Raw genomic sequence first — 23,933 nt, 5'->3', positions numbered from 1 at the left:
TCCATGTTGATTCTCAGAATAAAGAGACTGAATAAAAGAATGAAACTCCAGACATAAGTATACTAAGTCCGACATTGCCATTTGCCAGAATATCCTAGTTGGTATATATAACTTTGGGGAGTGTCGAGAAGCTCACCTCCAAAGTTATATATAATAACTAGGACAACTTCATTCCTCAGAGAAAAGGGAAGCTGTCCAAATCGGTATATAAAACTTTGAGGAGTGCCAAGGATTTTTCCTCCAAATCATTGGATACATGAAGGATTCCACCCTGCAAAAAAATAATTTTAAAGGATAAAATCAGTGTTTGATATTCACTCTCCCCTGTATTTTCAATATTTTTTTTAGCATTTTAGTTTTCATCATTGCAAGTCCTAACATTTCAGCAGGGACCCTGCTTAACTTCCATCCTGTTTGCATCTATTGTTGCAAAGTCCAAAGACAGATATAACCAAAGATAAAGAAAGATGTAGCTGACTAAGCAGAAGCAGTATCCTGCACCCAATATCTATTTGTTAAATTATGAGTTTTTCCCTATGCTGCCTGATGGAGAAAGTGTCATTTGTAGACCACTACTCTAAGCTGCAGGATTAAAAAAAGCCACATAGCAGCACATTTGTGAACATGGTAATGTTATCATATCTTTTCCAGCTGGTACTGTACAGCTTTAGCTTGTGTTATCAACAGTAAGTAGCTCCAATTTTCATGTTTAAACAACAGGAAAATTAAATGCAGATCTGCAGAGTAATTCAGTGAACAATCTCAGACAACTACACTTGCGTAATCTTGCCGACTGTAAACATTGTTGCATACCTCTAAAAGTCTAGGGAGTCATGCATGCCTGAGCTATGCGGGCTGATGGATTTTAGCATCTCCAACATATGTCTGCTTTGAACATAATTTTTATAGTTTTCAGTTTTCCTAATACATCATTCAATATGGTGTGATTTTACTAATGAGTCATTGATGGGAACTTGACTTTCCATTTATAAAATTTTTCTTCTTTAGGAACAGTTTCCTTATTATATTGCCTTATGTGTAAACATAAGCAACATATTCATTTGAAACCAGATAGCACTATTACGAATGTCTGAGTAGGGGGCTCCAATGCCCTTTTTATACCTGCATTGACCACTTGCAGATTAACTGTAGGTCACAATTGTACTGATTTTTACTGCAAATCTAGATAATCTTTGTAGATTACTAGTCAGTAATAAGTATGTTAAAACTGAAGATACCTTTGTACATCCTGTCATTGGACATATTTTAGATTTTACAGAACACTATGTGATGTGAAGTGTTTGTCAACTTTGGAACTTATTAAATGTACTTTTAAGCTGCTCATGGTTCAAGACACAGGTCGTTTTTTCAATCGATTATCATGAAAGTTTGCTTCTAATGCTAAATGATGTTGCTACTTATGCTGAATGCCAAAAAAGTGATATTTATAAGATCATTCAGAATGTACATACCATTCATGAGCTGTTAATGGACGGTGTAATAAGCAATTTACTTCATAGCTGAATTTCTTAATATTCCAGCATTCTGTGGCTTTCCTAAGATTCACAAGTGTCTGGATAACCCATTTTTTCGGGCAGTGGGTGGGTGACTGAACCTTTGTCAATTTACACTGAAAAGCAGTTATGCCCCATTATTGAAAAGACAAATACTGTAGTTAGAGACACTAAACATTTTTTGATACAACTGTTTGAATGGTCCTGCAGAAACAGTATGAATGATGTTACATTGGTTAGAATGGATGTAGTGTCCCTTTTTACCATAATTCTTAATATTGTAGAAATAGACTCTGTTAGGCTGTTTAACAATTCTGAATATTCCACAGGCCAGATACACTTGATATGTACATTGCTTGACATCATACTTAGTAATAATGCCTTCATGATAGCTACTAACATCAGAAGTTTGGGGTAGCCATGGGCACCATGTATGCAAACACTTATGCCAACATGGTGCTCGCATATTGGGAGTCTCTGTATGTTCTAGACAGAAGTAATTTCTTTTTACAGTATATCTCACATTATGTATATTTTGTGGATGATATGTTTTTCTTCTGGACTGATTCAATAGAGACCCTGAAAGAATTTGTGGACTGCTTACATCAGACTACTGATTTTTTAAAGTTCACATTTAAGCATTTCTGAACCTTGACAGATTTTCTTGATGTTTGTGTCTTGAGTACCCCAGATGGTTTTGACATTCAACTTTATAGTAAATTATGTAAGGGAGTATGCACACCGCACTATAAGAGTATGCATCCCAGGTATGTGAAGTGTAATGTGCTGAAAGGGCAATTCTATAGACATGCAATACTTAGAAATGATAAGAATATGCTTTCATAGGTTCATAGGATGATATTACGCTATTGGCCTTGAGGCCCTTATAAGCCTTGTCAAGAATTTCACCCATGTTCCCACAAAGTCAGCACCTGCTTTCCCTGTCCAGCAGGGACAGAGGTGGGATCCCAGGGGTATATTTTCTGTTTCTCATCCAGTCGTTCAAGTTCCTCTTAAAGAGGGCTAGTGAGGTACTCTGCTTGACATAGAGAGGAAGTTTATTCCACAGATGGGGGAGTCATTGGGACTCAAATCTATCCTGCCAACAAGTTCTATTATGTCACCCACCAGGTTCAGACCTTGCGTGCGGGTTGCGTGAGTGGAGTTTAACTTATGGATATGCAGTAACTCCATCAAGGCTGAGTCTGCGATGGCGTTGTATGCCAGACACAGGTCACCTCTGAGCAGTCTGTACAAGACTGAGTTTCCTCCTTTGATACCTTGAGTGAGGACTTTCGCTCTAGGGGGTACTGTAAACATGAAATAGAGATGGTGCATCATGAGTTTCTATCACATAGAAATGATTCAGCTAGACCCTTTTTTTCAAACTTTTGTGCTGACACTGTGGTAAGAAATAACAATAATGGAAATGATTTTAGAACGTGTGTCACTTATTCAAATGGCATTCAACCTCTCTGTGACATCATTAGGAAGCACTGGCATATTTTGACTACTGATGCCAGATGCAGGGACTTACTTGATGAAGCTTCATGCTTCTGCTATAGAAATAATAGTTCTATTAAGAAACTGCTTCGCTATAAACCTCTGGTTAGCAGTAGACCCTGCATTTCTGTTAGGAAAGGGATACATCCATGCAGATTATGTACCATGTGTATATATGTTAAAACTGAAGATACTTTTGTAAAGCCTGTCATTGGACATACCTTTTGATTACATTTTTATGCCGACTGTACTAGTAGCAACCTGGTCTACCTGGGTGTTAGTGATCAGTGTAGATGTTACTGAGTTGGGAAGACAAATCGAATGTTGAAGAATCACATCAGGAAACATTTGTATGAAATAAGCAGATGTGATAGTAGGAATGTTTTGTATAAGCATATTTGTAACACTGGTATTGAACACTCCTTTACATTTTTAGTTCTGGAATTATTAAATTTAGGAGCTAGAGGAGGTGATATTAAGACAAAAGCAGAATGCTTGGAATTTAAATGGATGTTAATTTTACAATCTGATAAAGGGAAAGGATTCAGTGATTATATACCTTTAAAACCCTTGCTGAGATCAAGTGGGTTAGGTAAGTTTGAACCTTCGTAGCTGTATTTAAGCATTATTTGTTAGTTTGTTTTTAGATCTGATGAAATACCTTTGGCGTGAAAGTGCTCATCTGTTTTATATTTTTATTGTTTTTACTTATGTGAAATTAAACACATGTTTTATATAGTGCTGTATTAACTGCTTCTTTACCTGTTTTATTTGTAGGTCACAACTGTACTGATTTTTAATGCATCAAATCCTGATAATCATGATAGATGACTAGTCAGTAGTAAGTATCCATATGAACACCAGCTTATAAGTCAAAGTGATTGTTCCAGTAATAACAGGAATATTGACATGAAGTGGCCAACCAGGGAATCACAGAGGAGTTTAGTCCAAAGTTCCAGTTTTCCACAAGCACTGTCCGGTTACGTGAGTTGCTTAAAGTCACAAAGGAAGCAAATGAGAGATGAGTAAATCAAACCCTGTACTATAGGAACTAGAACTCACTCTTAACCCTCTTTGCCATCTGCCAGACTTTAAACCTTTGTGCCAGAGGCCAGATTTAATCATCAAAGTTGGCTTATTGACATGAGTGTTAAGGCAGAGTCGATGCTGATTTGTAAACAAACTTTATCACTAAGTTTGCCTTAATGCTTTTGGGTGCCATAATAAATCTTCATTGTTAAGTGAACAAATTTAGAATGATCATTTTCAAAAAGCTGTATGTGCACTAACCCAAACACACTTTGAATGTTTTTGATTAGGTAAATATAAGAAATGGAGAACAGTCAGCAAGTGTATATGTGTACCCTTTGTTATATTCTGCAGTTCAACAACGTACATATTTAGCTGTGAAATGTTATCCTAGCATGTTTGTGTCACTGAATACCATATGTTATACAGAGGACAAGATTTTGAAAACTTTATTTATAGCATGCTGTTATGTGTTAGGGCTCTGTATTTTGCATGATAACATTTACCCAGTGCTTTCCATTTGTTTACATGCTCTCCATTTTGGTGACATGGTAATCAATGTGCTATTGACTTCCTCAAGTCATCAATTTTGCTTATTCTAAATGGCCTATAGTAGAAAAGGCAGGGTTGAAAAAGAAGTTATGTACTCACCATAACGTTCCTTCTGAGTAGGTACTTCATTTGTCTGCAACCTGTGGGTATCGGATCCGACCTCGGATCCGAGCCAGCAGCTTCACTAGCTAAAAGATCGGAGCTCCTAGCTCCTCCCCTACCCATAATCCCCTGCTGCCTACTGTATTACCTCAGATCGAGTTTGCTCAGTCCAAAAATTCACACCTTTGACAGAGGAACAAGTACTGTCTAACCTCATGAAAAAACATTTTTTTCAGGTGATCAGGTATCACGATATGGTTAGGGGGCATGGAGGGGGGGGGGGTCAGTTGCAGAGAAATGAAGTACCTACTCAGATGGAATGTTATGGTGAGCACAAAACTTCTTTATCTGAAGTAGTTACTTCATTTGTTCTGCAATCTGTGGGACAGAGTCCCCAGCTACCTATAAAAATAACCCTGGGTGGCCTTTCGGAAGGATATTCCGAAGCACCGCGGAGCCAAAGGAAGCCATACCCCTCTAAATCATATCCAATTTATAATGGGAAATGAACGTATGAGAAGAGGACCAAGTAGCTGCTGAACATATGTCATCCAGAGGAACCCTGGACCAGAAGGCTGCTGATGTAGCAATGGATCAGGTTGAATGAGCGTGGATTCCCATAGGAACTGGTTTACCTGAGGATGTATACCCGTGGATTATGCACTGAGAAATCCAATTAGCTAGGGTTACTTTAGAAATTGCCTTTCCCATAGCTGATTTGGCGAAAGACACAAACAACTGATCAGACTTGCGAAAATCTTTAGTCCTGTGCAGGTAGAAATGTAGTTGCCTGTGTACATCCAGTTTGTGCAATGTGTACCCCCCTTTGCTCTGAAAATTTGGAAAGAATACCGGTAAATTGATTGATTGGTTAGTCCTGAGAGACACTCTATCCTTGTGAAAAATGAGGTGGGGGGGTTTCATGCACAGGGCTTGGAGTTCTGAAACCCTCCTGGCTGACGTAATAGCCACTAAAAAGGCTGTTTTCCAAGACAAGAATTTTAATGGAACCGAGGTGGTAGGCTCAAAAGGTGAACTTGTCAAAGCTTGTAAGACTAAAGTTAAGTCCCATGGAGGAACCACCGATTTCATTGGTGGTTTCAAAAGAAAAATGCCTCTCAAGAAGGTTTTGCATATCTTTGAAGATATTACAGATCCCAGTCCATCTCCCACATGAAAATGGGAAATGGCTGCTAGTTGCACCTTAACTGTGGAAGCGCTCGCTCCTTTTTGAAAGATTAGCAACAAAAAGTCCAGAATCATTGGAATAGGGACTGTAAAAGGATCCAGGCCCTTGCCTTCAGCCCAGATGGAAAAACGTTTCCACTTACTATTGTAAATTTTTCTGGTAGCAGGCTTATGGGCCGCCACCAGAATGGCCTTCACTGGTGATGAGATACCGGGAGTCCTAGCCATCAGAGGAACTGGATCAACCAAGCAGTCAGCTTAAGGTTTAGCAGATTCGGGGTTTGGCATCCCGCAGGATGCAAAATCAAATCTGGAATGGGATCCAGGATCCATGGAGGAACTATAATGTGAAACCACAGATAAGGGAACCAGATCTGACGAGGCCAGAATGGGGCTATGAGGATAACTGCTCCCCAACCAACGTGCTTTCTGAATGAACTTCGTCATAAGCGGGAGGGGGGGGGATAAGCGTAAAGGAGACCGGGTGGCCAAGCATGCACCAGAGCCTGTCTCGCGGTCTCCCCTGAAGGGGAAAGTATTGCGAAGTACTCACTGCACTTTGTGTTTGATGGAGAGGCAAAAAGATCGCAGCGAGGCCAACCCCATGCGCGGAAGATCTGCTTCGCAACTGAAGGATTGAGAGACCACTCGTATGGGGTGAGAATCACCCGACTCAGTTTGTCCGCCAATATGTTGGACAGACCCAGAATGTGCGTTGCTACCAGAAAGGAGAACCCTGAATCGATAATGACTGTCTCCCAGCCGGAAGCGGAGAAACCTCCTGGATCGCCTGTCCATCAGAATGTGGTAGTATGCATCCTTGAGGTCTATGGAGCACATCCAGTCGTTCTCCCGAAGAAGGGGAAGAATAGACTGAAGAGTGACCATCCAGAACTTCTCCTTGGGGATGAACAGGTTCAGGGCGGAGAGATCTGGAATCGGTCTTAAGTTCCTCGTCTTCTTTGGCACAAAAAAGAACCTGGAGTAGTAGCCCAATCTGGACTGGTCTGGGGGGACGGGCTGAATGGCTCTTTTTTCTAGCAGCTTTGACACCTCTGAAGCTGCTGCCTCCCTTTGATCGAGTGGGACATCGGGGAGGCACCTGACTTTGGGGAGTAGGTTCATGAAGGGAATGGAGTAACCTCTGGATATGATTCGGAGCTCCCATCGATCTGTCGTGATGGACTCCCAATTTGACAGATGCTCGATAAATTCCCCCCAACTGCCTCCAGACAGGGACAGCTGGGTAAGCCCTCAGGGCTGTTGCGTGGGCCTGTACGAGAAAGGTTCCCTAGACCCGAAGTTACGCGGCCCACCCTCTGCCTCTGGGCTGGCGTCCACATTGTCCTCCTCTGCCTCTAGAGGATGAGGGGTCCGAAGCCGGATGGGACTGCTGAGACTTGTGGAACCACAACTTCTTTTGTCCCCTCTGATTCCTTGAAAAGGATCGTTGGGGATTTGAGAAGTGGACCCCGACGGCAGATAGCGTCTTCCCATCATTCTCGCTTTGGACCAGCGTCTCGCTTACGGTCTTGCTAAAAGCAAAGATCTGTCAAAGGGCGCATTTGCGAAGGATGCCTTGAAGGGTTCCGCAAAATCACAAAGGCGGAGCCAGGCGTGACGCTGCAAGACGACCCCAGCACCGCTAGCCCTAGCAGTTCCCTCCATAGCATGAGAGAGTAGCCACATGGATGTGTTAGAGATGGACTTTAGAGGGGCCATACGAGTTGCAAATGTGCTTTTATTCATGACCGTCATGGACTCTGGGGGGGGCTGCAGCGTATTCCTTAATTAAGTCTCGCTGTAACCTGATAATGTGTGCCATATAGTTCAGTGCCCTTATGGAGAAGGTTGCTGAAGCAAACATCCGCTTCCCAATGCGGTCCATCGCCCGAGATTCCTTATCCGGAGGATGGACCGAGGAACTCCCCTGTGTGAGTTCCTTCTTCGTGGCAGCTGCCACCAACATGGCATCAACAGGGGACCCCTTAGCCCAGGACTGCCTATCTGAGGGGGGGCTAAGAACTTTGTCGGGATGTCTGGGGATTGGCTACATGGTGTTGGGCTCTTTCCATGCCCTGGTAGTGATTAAGTCCACCAGGGGGTCAGCCGGGGGGGACACCCAGGAGGTAGACGGGCCTACCTCAAATGCCTCCAGGAACACCGATTCGTCTGAGGAAGGTTTTTGGGCAGACCACCCCCCTCTAATACTCAACATTTCCATCATGTCTCCAAAGGAGACATCCTCGGGGGGGTGACCTTGGGAAACCTTCCCCTTCATCCAAATCCATGTCCATGGTGAGGGACTCAGGGGAGTCCAGGTGCCTCCTTTTACACTGCCATTTGCGAGGCACCTCATCAGTGGGACTGTCCAAGGAGGGCTCACCTACGGGGTCCTGTTCCTCCAAGGGAACTAACTGGAGGGTTTGAGCAGGCTGTCCCATAGGATGGATGATGGAGGATAGACCCACATGGATAGGGGGAGCGGGAGGATCCGAGGCCCAGACCGGGGATCTGGAAGACCTCGACAGCACTCTCTCCACTACCTCAAAAGCCAAAGGAGAACTACTTTCCCCAGGCTCTGAAAGTAGTTTCCTTGGCTCCGAAGCAGGGATCGACATCGGAGCCGAATCGGTCAGATCCGAGAGAGAAGTGTGCTCCGACTTAAACTGCGCCAGAGACACACCAACACCTATGGATCTGATGCTCGGCCCTCAGCCCCGAGAGCTAGGATCCGACACACTCGAGGGTACAGTTGGCGTCGAAGATACCGGAGCTATTGGTGCCGATGAAACCCTGGCTCTGAAATGGCCCAGATCCGATGACTCCAAAACCCTAAATCGGGTCGGAGAAGGAGTGATCGGAGCAAAGAAAGGGGCTGTGCTCCCCCCCTGAGGGGGGGGGGAGGCAAAAGCACCCCCATCTGCATTTGGGTCTGCAGGAATCGACGCATCATCTGATCCATGTCCGCATCGGTAAGGCTCCTGGTCGACCTAGAGGAAGTTATCGAGGTGGGCCAGGAGGGCCACCTCGATGACCTCAAAGGAGACTGGTACTCCTCCTCCAGCTCTGGCAAGAAACAAGGTGAATGGAGCCGAGAGGGGGTGGATCCGGAGACCTTCGAGGGAGAGCTAACAACTTTCGGTGGAGGGGCTGAGGGGTGAGCCTCAGCCCACCTTTTATGAGACCTGCGCTTATCTTTCTCTTTATGTCTCTTTTCTTTAGAGACAGAAGCACTAGAGTCCCCCGAACTCTGCACAGCAGAGGGAGTTTGAGTCCCAGGCAGAGTGGGGGGAGCTAAAGGCACCGGGGCTACGGAAACAGCCTGAGCAGGGGGAGGAAGAAGAAGCCGAGTCCTGGGGAAGTAAGCCCGCCAGGATCAGCTTGTTCTTCCTGTCACTAATTGCCCGGGGATTAAAGGCTGCACATATTTGGCAAGCCATTGATAAATGGGCCACTCCCAGGCACAAAACGCACTGAGTGTGGCCATCAACTGGGGAAAGCTTATGGCCACACTCAGAGCACTTATAAAAAATGGCATTGGGCCCTTCAGCCATCACAAATACACACACCCAAACACTAAGGTGGGGAGGGGAACAACACGTGACGCTAACCACTACGAAAAAAAAAAAAAAACTACCACAGAAAAGGGGTTCTAATACTCTAATTCTACTAGGGGAATTAACACCACAACACACGCTAACTAGAAGTTTAAATTTAAAGATGTTTTCTCAGAGAGAAAAAAGTTAACGATCTCAACAAGCCTAAGGAGCTCTTCACAAGTAGCTGCTCCAGCTGCGGCAAACTCGATCTGAGGTAATACAGTAGGCAGCAGGGGATTATGGGTAGGGGGAGGAGCTAGGAGCTTGGATCTTTTAGCTAGTGAAGCTGCCGGCTCAGATCCAAGGTCGGATCCGATACCCACAGGTTGCAGAACAAATGAAGTAACTACTTCAGATCTGCAGTTTCATAGTGTGAAAATACTTTGTAGTAATAGGTTCCTTGTATGTTTTGTGTTCTTGACAATATGTGTTCTTATACCTTTTGGTTATAAGAATTCATGGGATTATATTGAGGTCATTTATTTTGCATGCATACCCTGCCATGACATGTATAAGGCTTACCATAAATGTATTTACATTCACATCAGGAGTACTGTTTAACATTTCTATTTATAACAGGTCTTAGGCTTGCTATATTCTGACGACTGGCAGATGCAAAAAGACAGTGATAGGCCATGTTTTCAATTTGTGCCATACAGTGGCAACTGAGTTTGAATATGTTTTCAAAAAAGTGGCCGAGATGAAACAAGTAGCCCAAAGTACTGGTAAGGAAGTTTGCTTTCATAACACTGACTGAGTTTTGAAATCATTTGATTAAAGCTCTCCAACCTCCTACCAAACACCATTGGGGTTCCTCAAGGGTCCATACTGGGACCACTTCTCTTTTCAGTATTTATTAATGACCTACATAAAGCCATCCCTGAGGCCACCTGTATTCAATATGCTGATGACTCGACATTAGTGTGTTCTGACAAATCTCTAGATAACCTACTATCTAAAACCCAATGCTGTTTTACAGCAGTAGAAAATTGGCTATCATGACGTCAGCTAATCCTGAATCCAAATAAAAACAAATTATTACTCTTCCACCCAACCCAAAAACTCCCTTACACTTCCTTTACCATACAATCAAATAATGGGACGATTATCTCCCCAGACTCCTACACTAAACTATTAGGAGTTACCATTGACAATAAACTCAGATTTGATATCCACATTAATCAAACTATTAAAACCATTAACAAAAAACTGGGGTCACTATATAGAATCAAATCTTTTCTAACACCAATTGCAAAAGTTACCATTGCCCGCTCACATTTACTCTCTACCCTTCTATATGCCTCCCCAATGCTTACCAACCTTAATAAATCTGACCTAAATAAACTCTCATGTTCTAACAATCATATTGCCAGATTTGCAACTGGTACGCCATATAGAACCCATCACTGTATTAACCTAAAAAACCTCGGTTGGATAGAACTCCCAAACCTTCTCCAGCAGAACCAACTCATTAAGGCATTTAAAATACTCAAACACCCTGAAAAGTCTCCAGCACTGGAGAACTTAATTATACCTTACATCAATCTAAACAGCCTTCGCTCTTCGAACAGGACACTTGTTCAAACAGTTAAATCCTGTAACTCAGGAGGTGATGCCCTATTTGCCAATTCCATTGGGAAGATATGGAACTCCCTTCCTTCCAGTATCACCATCATTACCTCCCTACCCCACTTCAAAAAAAGTCTAATCCACCATTTCCAGTCTCACTGGCTTTGCCAATGCTCATATCCAGATTAACTTCTTTCCAAAAACCTGACTTCTTTTTCTCTGACTTCTTTTTCTCTATCCAGAAAACTCCTTCTTTTTAACTTTCCGTGACCTTTTTCTAGTACCCCCTTAAGAATTTCTCCTTTTTCTTTTTCTTACCTAAGACACTTTTTATACCTTTGATAAGAGGACAACCTAGTAAAAGTAAAACTGCGCTGTTGTCTGTGTCTCCTATTTTCTTGAGATGACTTGTCTATGACTGCTATTCCTAAGATAAATTTATTAATTACATATATGATATGTTTTTTTCTCCACTTATGTTTTAATTACAAAATGTATTAATATGTATCTATGTAACTTGTACGTAACTCACTGTCTATGTGGAGCTTTTCTCCCCGGGCCTCCGCTAAAAATGGACATGTATCCAGTCAGATCATCCCGGTCAACAAATGTAAAATATAAAATAATAAAATAAGATTGTTAAACCAACAACAATTTAAATTCTAGTATAACAAGAAAATACAAAATGTAAATATATTTAAAAAAACTTCAAAGTTGAACATTATACAAATAAACCCTAGCGTAGTTTATTGAGAAACCATTTTCAAAGCTGTAACCAGGCTATTCTCCAATCAGAAAAAATATTTCAGCTTTGCATTTAAGTACTTTCTAGCAATAGCTACAAATCATATTCAGCTATAAACTAGATTATCATAGCCAAAAAGCAGTAATATAATACTTTAACCATGGGCGGCCTGTGCTATTGGACTGCAGAACTGCAGCCCCCCAGCTGTAAAAAAAAGAAAGAAAGTAAAATAAAATGCAAAGAAAGAAAATAAAAAAATGATTGCAAGTAGCAGACCTTCACACATGCATGCTAGCAGCATTTCCGATATCCAGACTGCTGCTGAACTAGTCTGGAGCATGCACTGACTGTCTCAGCAGCAGTCTGGACTAAGAAGCATTCAAGTGCAGAGATCCCAGAAGTCTATACAGTTGTAACTACATAGACTGTCACTGGAAAGGGATTGGGCTCGGACTGCAACATCGGCAGGCTGGGAGTCTCATCAGGGAAGGACATCTCATGGAGCTTTCTAGAGCAAGGAAGGACTTAGTGCTCCAACAAACAAAGCTAGCAATGAATGGACCCATCCCAGGTAGTGTGTGTGTGTGTGTAATGCCGCAGGTGCTACATGGTGGTGGTAGAGAATAAGGCTTGAACCCTGTACCTTGCACCCAAGTGGCAAGAGCATGAACTCCCTACCCACCACCATTTGTAAGAATGTTGCAGATTTTCCCTCATACTTGTTCTGTTCCTCATAAAATCTGCGGTTTCTGTATTTTTGTGTACTTACAAAGCTAGGAGTGCATTGGTAGCATTGTTACCTAACAGGTGCATGTTCACTGGTTTGATTCTTGGCTGGGGTGCCTTACCTTCTGTGTGGAGTCTGTATGCCTTCCCTGTTTTGTGTCCTCCCATCTTACAAAGACATGTGTCTGTCTGGAGTGTTTCTCCCTGGGCCTCTGCTAAAAATTAGCTTTTGTTCCAAGTCAGACTTTCCTGGTTAACAAATGCTAAAAATTATATGCATTTGAATATCAGACTTCATATTCTTCAGAAAGTGCATGGTAACACAAAAACTTTTATTATAGCAATTTTCTAAGTGTATAAGATGGATATTTGAAATTTGTCCCTATTTTTGGGACTGTATTCCCCCATTATTGGCTTCATCCAGGTTTTGTGCTAAGGTTGAGAGCTATGGTAAGAACTGAATTTACTGAATATGTTTGGGGGCTATATTCCCCCATTACTGGTTTTGTCCGGGTGTTTTTTGCTAAGAGGTTGAGAGCTATGGTGAGAACTGAATTCACTGAATGTTTGGGGGCTGTATTCACCCATTATTGTCTTTGTTCAGGTGTTTTGTGCTAAGAGGTTGACAGTTGTGCTATGGTGAGAACTGAATTCACTAAATGGTAGCCATTTAAGTTTCCGTCTTCCTCTTTCACAAAACAGCTGATTTGGCATAGTGGTATGTTGCTCTGACTGCTTTGCACAGGGTCCTGGGTTTAAGGCTTGGCAGTGAAATGTATGGTGGTAGCACAGCATTTTATTATAGCAACTTTCCAACATTATACAAACAACGTTTAAAATGTGTCCCTGGTTTTTGGGCTTTTGTCTCCCCCACAATAAACTTTGTTTTTTCCCAGATTTCTTTGTGCTGCAAAGTTCAGAGAAACAACTGAGTGAGTAGATTTTACAAGGGATTTCTTTGTGCTGCAAAGTTTAGAGATACAACTGAGCGAGTAGATTTTACAAGGAGTGGAGAGCTGCAAGGGAGCAAAAGTTTAATGCTGCTTATGCTGGGTCTGCTTGCATTGTTAATAGCACAACAGGTAGTATACTTGCTCTTGATGCAGAAGGCTGTGGGTTCTACTCCCACAGTCGATAGATGCATTGCTGATACTGTACTGTGTTGCAAAAGGGGTGGATGCTGCACTTCTTTATGGTGAAGATACCTAGTAACTATGAACCTGTTATCAGTTTGCCATCCATTCCCTATTGCAGTATTGCTAGCTTATCATTTTTTAGTGTAAGATAGGCAATTTTTTCCTCAAGGGTAACATGCACTTTATTTGTAGATGAAACAATGAAATACAAAGTTGTTTGCTAGCAGCAACCTCTTTATTAGTTACAGATCTCTTTAATGTGGAATTATTTAGATGACTTTTACTTCTTCAGAGATTGTGCATATGTACTGATATTGGACTGTAGAAGTTTGAGTAGACTTTTATGATGGAAATGATCGGAAATGGGCGGTTTTGTCATTACTAGTGCATGCATTTTGTTTCATTGTTTACTGAAAAAATTTCAAAACAATAAATTTAAATCACCCTCTAAAACTGTACTGTATTATACAAGGAATATAATTTAATACAATCAGGAAGGTGTATGAAAGAGCATGTGTATGTTTTGTGTGCAAGGGGCCTGTGATTTGAAAACAGCCCAAACCCAAAGTTAATCTGCCACTGGCAAAATGTATTCTCTTTGAATGCGGGTTTCAATGCTATTTCAGTGTTTGTGAGTTTTCAAGGGCAGAGAAGTTTTAATGCTAAGTCTGTTCTCATTGTGAGACTGCATTGCTTTGTTTAGCAGATATGATCTATTAGTGTTTGTGCTGTAAAATGCAAAATACAATTTTTAAATGAAGTCCAAATCATCGCAGAAGTAAAGCAGTATGCACATTAGTGTTTATGGTAAATGGGGTGAAATAGCCAAGTAATGGTTCATTGGAATGGCTGTACGGGGGGAAGCTCCATTCGACCATGATTTTGTCAGGGGGGGAAGGGCAGCAAACTCAAAGACAGCCCCGGCTGAACTATACCTCTCAACTGTCTAGATTTTTGCAGAATTAATAGATTTTTGTTTCTTATTTTTCATTTGTTCCTCATAAAATTTGTGGTTTTCTGTCAAATCATTAAGGAATGAAGTCACTAAATAATGACAGACACTGAGTTTCAGACTTCATAACCTTCAGAAAAATGCATGCTAAAGCAAGACCTGTTATTCGATCAACTGTCTCAGTTTATACAAGAGCAATATTTAGTACTGTTTATATGTCCCCCCCCCCATATATTTGGCCTTGTCCAGATTTCCTGCATTAACAGGTTGAGGGGTACATGCAAATAAATTGCTTTATAGAATTAGACATAGCCAAACCTCTCAACTGTCCCCAATTTTGGCTCAAAATGTTGCTCTTCCCCTAATAATCTCTCCACAAAATGGCAATTTTGTAAGAAAACATGAAGGGTTTGCAATTAATAAATAACTGTAATAATCAGTTATAGATTACTTTTATTTCAGAAATGCATGTAGATTCTTTTATTTTGTCAGCTGCTCAAGTTAGCAGTACTAATATTAAAAAGTGTCCCTTCTTTGACAGGTTCTCAGCTGTATTGTGTGGCTATTTTATATTTTTGAATCACATTTTTGGTCCATTTTTCATAACATTGTGGGGGTTTTTTTGGCAAATTAGTGGCAAATCATTAAAGACTGAAGTTAGAAAATAATGACAGACATTTCAGTTTCAGATATTGTACCCTTCAGAAAATTCATACTAATGCAAGACCTACTATTCTATTATCTTTCAAAGTTTATAAGAGCAATATTTAAAAATTGTCCTTATTTTTGGGCCTTTATCTCACTTCTATGTACGGCTTTGTCCAGATTTCTTGCTCTGAGTTTAAGAGGTATGACAAATGTGTCAGGGCCATCACAGTCAGCCAGAGACATTTCAAATTGTGACATACTTGTTGCACCCCACTCCCACATGTAGTGACTCTGGATGTGTCCAAACGAGGCAAGGAGCAGTTATGCAGTGTAAATGTGCAGACTATCCCCCCATCCAAGGTAGACACAAGTACTACAATGGCTTTTCATCTGTCCTTGCTTTTGCAGAATGTTCTGGTTTCTGTCATATTTTTATATTGTTGATTTATGCTTATTATTATTCAGAAAGTGCCCGTTGCTCTGTGTTTAAGTAGCAGTGCTTTAAGTTGTCTGAGATTGTAAGATGCAAGTAAGTTTTAATAAGCATACTGTTAAAGAATTGCCAACATTGAAAGCCTTTCTGTTGTTGCCATGCAGAGAATACTTACATAACTAGATAAGGCCTTGGATATTGAAATGCATATGGCAGTATTTGTAATAAACAACAGGATTACATTATTTTAAGAGCTCATTACAGGCTTTACCTGCAAACTAAACAGAATGCCAGTCTATCATATGTGGTCCATATCCTGTGCAGTAATCCTTTAAGCAATGTATGTTGAGCTTGTTTCCTGTTTGCTTTTCATTTTTTACTTTGATCATGTTTTCCCCATGAAACAAGTAGATAATTGTTGTCAGGCAACAGGTCTTTTTTGGATAAGAAACATTTTTACAAGTGGGAGTATCACAGAGATTGCTACTTTCAGCATGTTACTTGGTACTTTAATAAAGCTATATATAAATTATAGTTAGAACTGGAGTACAAGGAGAAGTGGTTTGAGTTAAGTGCTACTTGTTTTTCTTATACTTGATGTTGACTAGCATTCCAGTAATGTATTTAAAAAGTAATTTATTTTTTCATGCCTCACAACCTTTTTGTTTCCATCTAGATATTAAGTAAGCTGTCCTGCAGCCAATGAATTGAAATATGTTTTTTCTTCTGCACTTCATTTCATCTTGACTGGACTCTCATAATGATGGTTTGGCACCCAGGGCAGAGTATTTAATTAAAGTTACAGTTTTTGTGGTTTTGAGCATAGATCCTCCCCTTTCTAGTTGGCCACACCCATTCCCAATTGACCCCACCCATTCAGCTGTCTCCTGCAGCCCCCCTTTGATTTGAAGTCACCAGCCGCCACTGCACTAGCTGTACACTCTGTTCATAAGTAGTTGTTCTAGGCTACCTTTACTAAACTCCTAGCTCTAGTATCTATCCTGTCTCTTTTATTTTTACTGTGACCTTAGGGTCTAATATCTCTAATCACCCCTCTTAGCTTCTTATTCTCCATTTGCTTAGCCTCTCACCTCCCTGTTACACTCTTAGACTTTACACTCACCTGTTGCCTCCCTTTTTTCACTGATTGTCATCTTGGACGCAGGTCTCCTTGTCCTTTCTTCTCTATAAGACTCTCCTGTAATACCTTCCTATTTATTTTCCACTCAACTCCATATCATGTTCCCCTCCTTTTGTATCACTCGTCTCTCTGTGCTCTTCTCCTGACTTCACTCCTCCCCCACTTAGTCTGCACATACCTGCCTATCTCGCGGGTTCTACAATTTCACCTCTCACACTTGTTATCTCCCCTCCCCCTACCCCCACAACCTACAAAACCTTATAAATATACCCACTCATTAACCAACGCCATCTTTTCCACTTTTGCACCAGTCCTGGTTGCTGTTCACCCTGCTCAGACACCTCTACCTGCAGTAAGTTGTGCTATGTACACATCTAGATTATGTTACCTGTATTTTGGCATCTTTATGTTCTCATGAACTGTAGGTGTGCTGTAATGTTTATTAGGCTGCTCTTAACTCTATTCACAAATTGTTTGAACTGTTACCAATAAGCTATGTTGCTTCAACCTTAGTTGTGTTTTACGCTTACCTTGAAGTGAGTTTTTCCCTTAACTTTATGTTTTTTAAAGGTTGTTAAGATAACTAGATCCTTTAGAGATTGGCATGGTCTTATTCTGCTATATTTGTTACGTAGCGGCCTTAACCTCATTGCTTCCATATTAAGAACTGTATAATGTGTTAGGTAATTGATTCTTGTTCAACAATAGCGTACACTGTGCTCCATAACGCAATCTCTCTGCCACGCTACTAGCAATCTCCTTCACCTGCATCAGCTCAACCTACTTTATATCTAAGATTGCATATTGTGCGAATTATCTTATTTGATATATAGTAGCGCACAGTGCGCTCCACACTGTAATTTCCTTGGGCACGCTATTTCTCATTAGCATTCTGCTCATGTGCTTTCCACAATCAGGCGTTTATTTTTTCTATCTCCTGTTAAAAAGCAGCCTTTATTTGACTACTAGCATAATTTAACTTAATTACCTCCCAATAATGTATACATGGTATAATTTTACTCTTATAAATAGTAGCAAACAGTGTGCTTTTTAATGCAACTTTACCGCCCACGCCAACTTGCCATCGGCGTTCTGCACGTGGGCAATCAACTAATAAGTGTTTATTATTATTTAGAGTTCTGGATAACAAAAACGCTCTATCCTCTCATTATTTGTCATTATTTACAACATCCGGTTCTTTTACTATTCTCTACCATTAAAAACATGAAAAATAGGCTGTGTGTATACCCAATCCCTTTATTGCATTAGCGGAAAGGTATACTGCTGGCATCACTTATAATTTGCTGCTGTAATCGCATTTTATCTGCCAGCGTTAACCCATGGAACATACAATTTGTGCTATCCATTACTAAAATCAGCCTGTTGAGCTGCCACTATATATTTGCCACACTCGTACGCTATTGTTTTACATCGAGTTTAACATATAGTAAATTCACTTTATTAATGCTTTTGCCTGTGTAGTATACTATTATTTCTCCTGCTGAGATTTGTTATACAATAATGTCTATTTAAAGGTTTGCTTGTTTTGTCTAGCTATTACACTGCTTCCCTCACTACCTGTTTCTCTCTCTCTCTATATACTCTGCAGCTCTGGGTTCTTTTCTTAGCCTGACTCCCTGAAACTGCCCTGCCTTGACTCACATCGAAGTGTTCTTGGGGCAAAGTAGTCATCTATCAGCTCCCTGAGAGTATATCCAGGAACACTCATACAGAAAGTATATTTGCTATAGTCAACTAAAGACTTTATCCTTAATTTATACAAATCTACTTTGCCAGGTTAGGTGTGTCTCCTGAGTTCGGTACGGCAGCAGCCATTCCTCGCCCCCCTCCACTGCAGTCTGTCATATTTCCCACCTCCAGCCTATTTCATACTCCAACTCCCATTATTTTTACCCTGCCTGCTTACTACCATATTATCTCCTCTCCTCTATTTCTTCATTTCTCCTTCATCCTGGATTTAGCTTCAGCTGCGGCACACTCCGCAATTCTGGTAACTGCCCACTAGGTGGTGGCTCTGTACCTGCTGTATACCTTTTATCCTTTCACGCTTCCTTTATATCGCACTAGCTGTACACTCTGTTCATAAGTAGTTGTTCTAGGCTACCTTTACTAAACTCCTAGCTCTAGTATATACCCTGTCTCTTTTATTTTTACTGTGACATTAGGGTCTAATATCTCTAATCACCCCTCTTAGCTTCTTATTCTCCCTTTGCTTAGCCTCTCACCTCCCTGTTACACTCTCAGACTTTACACTCACCTGTTGCCTCTCTTTTTTCACTGATTGTCATCTTGGGCGCAGGTCTCCTTGTCTCATCCTCCTCCGTTCGCCCTACGGGCTCACTCCGCACCCCTACCCTGCCCCCATTTCCCACCCGCCCCCAGGGTCCCTACACTTATTCCTCCCTTACCACACCCCCTCTTACACTGCACCAATCCCACTGCCCACATCATTATCACATCACACCTCCCACAACACATTACTATTAGACACACCCACCCCCACTCTGCTCTGTTGTTCCACTTCCCCCAATACTTTCACCACTACACCATCTTACCTCTCACCCCACACATCCAACTACCATGTACTAACTCTAAAATGCCAACATCTCCCTCCCACCTCCTAACTCAACTACTTCTCATTCTCACACTACTTCCTTCTCTTTTTACTGTCTATCTCTTAACCTTATACGAACAACCACTATACTCCTCCACCCTTTTCCCACAAAATATACTTCTACATTAACAATTGACACTATTCCAATCTCTCTAAATATTACATCCTCACCCATCTACATAGTTCCCAAATTTCACAGACTTACACCCATTAAATATAATCATTCCAATAACTAAAAACAACCTAACCATTCTAACAAGCTACTTTATCATAAATGCATTACTCTGCTTCACACCCTACTTGATGGAGACATGCACCCATACCCTGGGCCTATTCATGCCTCGACCGCTGACAAAAATACCCCACTTAACAGTAGCACCATAACCTCTTCCAAGCCAGCAAACTCTCTCCTCATAGCACATCTCAATATATGCAGCATTAATAATAAAATCCCACACCTTCATGCCCTACTAGATGTCCACCAATTTGATATCCTATGCCTATCTGAAACATGGCTTAAACCCACAATCAAGGACAATGAAGTCACCCCTCCTGGTTATAATATCATTAGAAAAGATTGTACTACCAAAAAATGAGGAGGGGTTGCAATCCTCCATAAAACCACATTACAAATTAGTACCTTTGACCTCAACCAACCCTTAGACAACAAAGCTGAAATTCTGATCACTAAACTTCAGGTCAACCCTAATAAAGCCATTAATGTCATCTGCCTATACCTACCACCTGGTAACAATATTAACACCCTCAAAAATATCCTGAATTGGCTTACTATCAACCTCCCACAGGAAACTATAATTCTAGGTGACCTTAATATTGATTGGCAGTCCTGCAATAGTTCACACCCTTCTACCCATATCAACCTATATGGCTTTACTCAAACTAACAACTCCTCCACCAGAACTCACAAACCCAACAACAAAGATACTATCCTGGACTGGATACTTACTAATAATCCTCTACATTCCTACAAAGCAGGAACCCTCCCAGATGATCTAAGTGACCACTCCCTAACCTATTTTATTAGATCTAAAACCAACCTTACACATCCCAATACTGCCAGAACTGTTCACTCCAAAAAACAATTTAACCATGATCTATTCCTTACAGAACTTAAACAATGCAATTGGACACCTCTAAAATATCTTCCACTTGATGAAGCAGTATCATATTTTAATTCCACATTCTTATCCATCCTGAACCACCATGCCCCACTATGTTCTATTAGATGTAAAGCTAAACCAGCTCCATGGCTCTCAAACACTTCAAGGCATAAAATCCATCTGAGAAACAAAGTTTGGGTTAAATGGCGTTCTACAAAAAACCCGTTAGATCACTTAATTTTCAAACAACTAAGAAATGACACTAAAAAAGCCATAGTACTAGATAAAAAGAACTTTTACCTCCAAATACAGCAAACCCATGTTAATAAACCACAAATGTTCTGTAAAAGCATTAACGAACTTCTTCATCCAGGACAATCAGTCACCCCTAACCCTCTAAGCTTGAACCCAGATAATCCCATCAACACTGCCAACTCTTTTAACTCCTTCTTTACCAATGCCATCCAATCTCTTGCTAGTCATCTTACACCAGACATTGCAAACCTTCCTAATTCATCTGTAAATCCTCCACCTTCCCTTCTATTCCATCCAGTGTCCACATCTACTATTTGCTCTCTGCCATGTAAACTTAAACCTTCCACCCCCTCAGCTGACCAACTCCCAGCAGAATACCTTCAAATAGGTGCTAAATCTATAGCCTACTCCATATCCATTCTTATCAACAGAACCATTAGTGAACAAAATATCCCCTCCATCTGGAAGATTTCCTATATCATTCCTCTACACAAAGGTGGGAACTCAAATGATTTCTCTAGTTTTCGTCCCATTGCCTTGCTATCTCCCATCGCAAAAATTATGGAAAAGTGTATTCAGAAACAACTACTCAACCATCTGCTCCAAAATAAACTTCTGGCTAACTGTCAACATGGCATCAGACCTTACCATAGTACCACCACTGCCCTGCTATCTTTTACAGATTGTATTAACAATAATTGTAACAATGGCCTTCATTCCTCAGCAGTATTTGTTGATTTATCCAAAGCCTTCGACATGGTTCATCACCACCTGCTCTTACACATCATGCAATCTCTGTCCTTAGACCCATTAACAATCAACTGGTTCAAATCTTACCTTGATAACAGGAAACAAGCAGTACTCTGGCACAATAATCTATCAAATCTCCTACCTATATCCCTTGGTGTCCCTCAGGGCTCCATATTAGGGCCACTCCTATTTTCCATCTACACTAATGATCTTCACTCAGCAATTCCTTACTCTACCTGCATTCAATATGCAGATGACTCCACCATTATCTGCTCAGCTACCTCTCAAATTGAACTGCAAACCTTGACCCAGAATGCATTTAACACTGTGGAACAATGGTTTACTAACCACTGCCTCCTCCTTAATCCCAAGAAAACAAAACTGCTACTCTTCTCCCCAACACATAAGTCCACCCCTATACAATTTTCACTTACATCCAACAGTAGTACTGTTATCTCTCCAGACCCAACTACCAAGCTCCTAGGAATAACTATTGACAACAACCTCAACTTTGACACGCATATTAACACCACAATAAAAACTGTCAACAAGAAACTTGGATCCCTCTATAGAATCAAACCTTTTCTCACTACAACAGCCAGGACTGCTATAGCCAGAACTCATCTCATCTCTACTCTACTCTATGCCTCACTCATATTCACAAACCTTTCTGAAACCAACATTAACAAGCTCACTGTATCATATAATAACATTGCTAGATTTGCTGCTGCCTCCCCTTACCATACTCATCACTGTCTAAACCTTTTACAACTTGATTGGTTAGAATTTCATCAGCATCTTCATCTTTCTCAGCTTACTATTGCCCACAAAAGCCTGTATCAACCCTCAAATACTCCTATTCTCTCAAGACTACTTACCCCCTACCATAATCCTAAAAACTTACGCTCAGCTAATAAACTACTGTTTAACACCTGTAGAGCTCATAACCTAGCAGGTGACTCCCTCTTCTGTAACACCTTTGGTAAACTATGGAATATACTACCTACTGAACTTACAACTCTCTCCTCTCATACACTTTTCAAAAAGAAGCTCAAGCTTCATCTCAAAAAACACTGGTTATGTTCCTGTATTACCCCTGACTAATTGCTTTATCCTCTAGCATTAACCACCTGCATCAACTTCCATTCACTTTCTAACCTTTTATTTATATTTTCTTTTTTTGTATCCTGGGACTTTAGTCTTCATAAGTCTTCTTAAGTCTTTATATATATTTCCTTATTATCAACATTGGTAACTGCCTTCCACACTATACATTGTATATATTCTATGATGACTTTTTTTTCAAAACCTTACTTAAAATGTTTTTATCATATTATTCTCTAGACTTTTTCATGACCTTATTTAAAAATGTGTATCTTTTATTTTTATTATTATTTTATTTCTCTTCTTTTCTATTTTGTCATTTTATATGTTGTTATTGTTTTTTATCTATATTGTTTTGCACATGGAAATTTTCTCCCCGGGCCTCTACTGAAAATGGACATGTATCCAGCTAGACTAGCTCAGTCAACAAATGTAAAATAAAATAAATAAATAAATAAATGACAATGATGGTGATGGTGGTGGCTTAGCCATGTCTAGGTTGTTACAACTATACCAAATTGATAAAACTCAAGCAATGCCACAAGCTGGGCACCTTTGTTGCAAATGCTAAGTGCACTGATTTGAATGACTTTAACCCCATAGATTATATCTAATCTGCATTATATGGGATACGAGATGTGGTATAGAGGGATACATTGCAGTAGCAATTATTAGGAGATGTGCACACTGATCTGTAGGGATGTCCCTACACAGTAGTAGAAGATGAGAATTATAGCCTGAGTGAAGGAATTATTTTTGGTTATTTGCCAAATCTTGGAATATCTGATCCTGATATTAACTGTATTTCTCCTAGGGTAAGATAGCCCATGATGAGACATTTCAATGTCTGTAACTGTATAGTCTTCAATAGTGGGCATAAATGCGATACCTCAGGCAAGGAGAAAAAAAGGGAAGTACTGCTGTGGTATGTCTTTTTAAAGGTTGAGTGCTAAACTGTGTACTTGTTTTAGTAAAGAATAAGGGGAAAATGAAAGCCACAGTAGCAGCACTCTGGGGGTGTAACAATATATTGCTATATTAAGAAGTAAGTTGTCTAATATGCATAAAACCTGAATATATGTTTCAGGATGAACAGAAATATATTCCTGAAAGGAAATTATGTACAAAAGAGCATGTTGGAAGACTTGTACAGTTAGGATGAAGATGTGAAATATGTAGCTGAGATGCAACATGAAGTCGAGTAAAGTAAGAAAAAATGATGAAACTG

Source organism: Protopterus annectens, chromosome 7.part0 (genome assembly GCF_019279795.1).
Source record: "Protopterus annectens isolate FY-2018-M chromosome 7.part0, PAN1.0, whole genome shotgun sequence".
In the NCBI taxonomy this organism is placed as follows: domain Eukaryota; kingdom Metazoa; phylum Chordata; order Ceratodontiformes; family Protopteridae; genus Protopterus; species Protopterus annectens.
This window is presented reverse-complemented; position numbering follows the sequence as displayed.